This window comes from Solanum stenotomum, chromosome 8, assembly GCF_019186545.1.
Source record: "Solanum stenotomum isolate F172 chromosome 8, ASM1918654v1, whole genome shotgun sequence".
Taxonomy (NCBI): Eukaryota; Viridiplantae; Streptophyta; class Magnoliopsida; order Solanales; family Solanaceae; genus Solanum; species Solanum stenotomum.
The window spans coordinates 21,979,285-21,984,273 of record NC_064289.1 but is presented as its reverse complement, the minus strand read 5'-3'; the positions used below and the strand labels follow the sequence as shown (position 1 = coordinate 21,984,273).

Below are 4,989 nucleotides of genomic sequence, written 5' to 3'. Positions count from 1 at the left end.
GAACCGGAGGAGACACAAAAAAAAACTTGTGGTTGAGTTGGCAGGTATAACAGACGGTCAAAACAGTTCAATTTACGGATAACCTGAGTTGAAGATAGAGTATTAGATAAACACTTTTATTAGGCATTAATGACGTTATTTTGTTTTGGATCTGTAAACTGCCTATATGAAGGAGTTTCTTTAGTGTAAACGTAACTATTTGTTAATTAAACATACTTTTATATCAATATAGGTACAACGTTTATAACTGTGTATCTTTATGCGTGTGTAAAATGTCGGTCCCGTGCTTGAGCACAACCCATGCCCCTCTAGCTTTTATATAAGCCACAGTAAGAGAGGACGAACACAACTTCATAAGGTTGTACAGAACGGAACAAACATTGTACGGTGAATTTGTTTCTTCAGGATCATTCTACTTTAATGTGGTTGGATCAATCTCTTTTGTTCGGTAAGATTGCTCATCGTTTTCAGTTCTTCATTACATTTTTAAAAAGCTTCTGATTCATATGAACACTGAGTTGATAGTACCTAAGAGATTGTCCTGGTCTATTTACATTTTGAAGAAAAATCTCACAAAAAGCTTCAAGTTTTGTTACAATGATGTGAATCTTGAAGTTCTGTTACAACCAAATCATGTCATCTCTGCTTATTATTAGTTCCAAGAGTTGATTGTTTTGGGAGATGATTCAAAGCGCTAATGAAGTTGAACGGTGGACTTAGGTATGTAGGCATTTTTTTCCCGTGATATCTTTTTTTTCATATAGTATTTTCCCCAAACAATTGACTAATCTTTATATGTTAAGGCTTCTGCTTTGAGGTGATTTAATTTTCCTGTGGGCTATGATATTACAACTTTCAGGTAATTGTTCAGAAATAATTTGAGTTGCCAAATTCTTTGGTGCTTTCATGAAATTAGCAGTGATATCGACGGCAGAAAATTCAGGGTAAGCTTTCAATATTGATTGTTTTGTTGTTAAATTTGCTATAATTAATGTGTTGAAGAAAATCTTAGGCCTCATTTGAGACGGTTGGAATTGGCTGAAACTGATGAAAGTCATCCATGAAAACCTAAGACTAGCATTGGAAGCAGTTGTCCAACAAAGGTTAGAACCGACAACTCAGAGAATTCCATGTCCACGTCACATAGTTCTGCTTTCTGGTGTTCTGATTTTTGCACATCCACGGATACTTGCACAAAGAGAAAGTTAATGGTCCAATGGTAATGCAACGTTTTATGAACTTGCTGAGAGGTCACTAGATAAGCCAGTTAATGATGGAATGAAAGAGCATGTATCAAAGGTATTATTCAAACTTTTGTTGCATCTTATGATTTTAGTATGCAATTATCTCCTATAATTCATTCTAAAAGGTTACTACGAGTTGAAGAGAGTTGCATTACCTAGATTATGAACTGTCAATCATAGTGTTAATAACCTTTTGATGTGACCCTGTGGTTCCTGGAGTAGATTTCTGTGGATATCATTTATTTTTTGCAAGAAATGTATCCACTAGATTTCCAATGTACCACATTCCGTGCATCAATAAAATATATGATTTGTTTCTCCCTATTTGGGATATATATAGTATTCTTTTGGATCGTGCTTCAACAGAATCAATACAATAAACTAATGGGACTATGATGAATCAGAACATTCCTGCTCCAGTAAAGGATTATGAGATTGATCGAGTTTAGCTTTTTGTAGTTTTATCATATAAAGTACTTAAATGAGATTATAAAGCAAGGGTCAATGGTAGTGTCTCTGCTAATAGCCTAATAAGTACTCCACCTATTGAACTCAGAAGAATTTTTTTTCCCTTCTTCATTCTTTTTATTTCCCATAGCATATTGGATTTGATCCCTTCTGTTAAGTCTTGGGGAAATGTAGGTTCAAGTAAACAGTTTTTGTAGATAAGGTAAGGAATTGCAACCAACTGCTTCCTGAGATGCAACTAGAAGAGCGATGTACAGCGAGTAAAGAAAATAGAAAGAAAAAGGTCAAGGGCGACAGTTTATTGTTATTAGCATTGGTAGCCAAATACATGTGAATATGAATAGAAAATCAAATGATCTTTAGAGGCAATTAATTAACCGCAATAGTTTAATCACCACTAAATATGTATTTTTAGCGGCACTTAGCACTTTTTGTAAATGTTCCTAAAGCCTATAGCAACATTAGATCCAATGATAATTAATTAATGTCGGTAAAAGCTTTAGCACTCCATGAATATGTATATTTATCTGTTTTTGTTGTAGTGAATGTCTAATATGTGAGGATTATAATGAGATAAAAGCACATTTTTTTATTTTCACAGGTTGTCTAAAAGCAAAAAGCATTTGCTGCTTTACAACTTTCAAGACGAAGGAGGAACAAAAAATAGTCTATGGTGAATGAAGTTAGTTAGCAAACACAAACCCCGTTCCTATTCTTCCCATTGATAAATGTCTATTATAATGTACAACATCATAACAAAGCAGAATAAGAGAAATGTAATATGTTGTTCATTTTATGCTATTCTTACATCTACAGATTGAAAAATAATTGTGCTGCTTCTATCTCATTCCACTTTTCATTCCAAGGTACACTAATAATATGAGTTAGAAGGAGATGATCTACATGGATATAATAGACAACCGGTTGAGTTCAATTCTCAAGTTAGCTATGTCTAAGATTTGAGGATACAGTTTTATTAGTCATTATTGTTATCTTATTTTTAATATATGAAAGGTCTGTATAACTTATAAAATCATTCTCCAGTACTTGTTCGACAAAAATGTTCATAGTCCTGCTGCTCTATTTTCAAACAAATATTTCTCTCCTTAATTAAGGGTTGGAGTAGTACTTTGGCTAAGTTTTTTGTCATAGTTGTGCTGCTCTATTTTCAAACAAATATTTCTCTCCTTAATTAGGGGTGGGAATGGTACTTTGGCTAAATTGTTACAACTTAAATTTGATTTGTCATTATTAGCCATGTTAGCTAAATACACTTCTATAAAGTACGATATCTGATGCGGTGATCTTTCATCGACTAGTACTTTATTTACTCTATTATGGCGGAAGAAGCAAAAGAGAGGACCAAGAGGAAGCAGATTTTGTTGCGTCGGCCATATTTTTGGAGATATAAAAGGCTGAATGGCCATGTTTTAGTAATAAAAGGTTTATTTTTTTAAGTGAGGTATTTTTAGTATAAGTAATTTAATTCAATAGTATTTTTGTTTAATTTACCCAATATAAAATGTTGGCACGGGCCACGCCCATCTAGTATAATATAAAGGAGAAAACATAGATAAAGTGACGTGACACTTTATATGGCTTTCATTCATATATTTTTTTTTCTCATTTTTTGAGATTTTTATCTTAATTCTTTTCATTAAATATTTTCTTATTAAATAATTTTTTTTTGTCATATTTACAATTCTAATTATATCTAATGAGTTACAAAAAATCTTCATCTATTCATATTTTCTACTTAAGTAATATGCCTCTTTAACTCCTTCCTAACCATTCTTATGAATTATCAAATCTATAAATAACAATCATTCATGGAAATGTTGAATATTCGTTTTTCATTTTCTTATTCTTTCTTTCTATTAGTATAGATTTTTCTCATCTTTAAAAATAATAATTTATTCTTCATTTTTTTCATAAGAAATCAATGAAAAGATAGTGAGATGATATGCCATTTACTTTGACGAAGATCAAAGATATATTCTTCTAAGATTCATTACAAAGAGATGTTCACATTAGTTTATGTCACGATCCAATCCACCGGGCCGTGCGGGCACCTACTCTAACACCTAAGTAGGAGGACCCTTGATCATCAAACGGTTAAAACATGCGGGAGATTAAGAAATCCGGAGGTAAAAGGAATTTCATGAGATTTTTAGATAAATGAGTGTTTAAACAATCCAAAGTTAAATTTGTAAATAAATAACTCCTCCAGGGATCTAGTTTAAACATGTACAAGATGTCACGATCCAGACCGTCGTGATTGACACCCACACTAACCCTCCGGTGGGAGAGCCATTAATACTAATTAGCTAACTAAAGAACTACACAACTTAATCAAAACTAAGACATTTAAAGATATATAAGCAGGTTTAAATGCAAGAGTCAAGTAGAGTTCCCAAAAACTTCAAAAGATCTAACAACGACTAACAAAATATTACAGAAATATTCCTTAGAACCTGAAAGTCAATGTACCAAAACTCTAACAAGGAACCATAAGTCTAAGGGAAATGGGTACAATCCAATTATTTCTATTAAATAGAAATGTGAAGACGACCATGACAACCAATGACAATTCTGAAAATCTAATATGATTGAAGGGCAGAATAATAATTATTCCTTATCTATTAGAATGGATTTCTAGAAGGACGTGGACTTTTCTTTTCCATTCCTAATCAACAAGAGTCTCTTTCTTTCTTTGACCAAAAAATAAATTAAAAAGATCTTTTCAATTTTCATTTTTTCCATAAGTAATACAAGGTATGACTTTTCTTTCATCAATTTTCATTTTCAAATGTAATACAAGATATGTTTTTTCTTTCAAATTTCTCAAATGCTTTCTTCTTCATTCATATTAAGGTTGTTGTTCAAGACCATATGAACATGTCCCTCAATTCGAATATCACACTGTAGTTATAATCAATATCCATAAAAATGTCTACATCAACTCACCCAATTTTCTTAGAATCTTGTGTTCTCTCTTTGAATTACTTAGTAGTTTTGTTCCCAAATATAATGAAGGGTGTGAATTTGATGAAAATATTTTGTAGGAAATAATAAATGAACAAACATTTTCATAATTTTGGAGGAAAAAATATAGTTGGAGATCGAGGGATAGGAATATAAGAGAGAGTAGGAATTGTTTGGATTTGCAGGGAAAGTGAGTGGGCTTATGTCATAAAAAAATCTCATCTGCACTGATCCACATATTTTTTCTTACCTTGTTAACCATTTGTTTCAAAAATCTAACCTTACATTGATA

The 4,989-nt window shown here is 32.0% G+C and overlaps 1 long non-coding RNA gene across 1 annotated transcript; it reads left to right on the top strand.

The window, feature by feature from the left end:
• Positions 1-404: 404 nt before the first annotated feature.
• On the top strand, positions 405-2,569 carry LOC125874122 (uncharacterized). The gene is made up of 4 exons (XR_007447229.1): positions 405-720; positions 860-944; positions 1,074-1,299; positions 2,314-2,569. It is a non-coding gene; the product is annotated as an uncharacterized LOC125874122 (long non-coding RNA).
• The last annotated feature ends 2,420 nt before the right edge of the window (positions 2,570-4,989 follow it).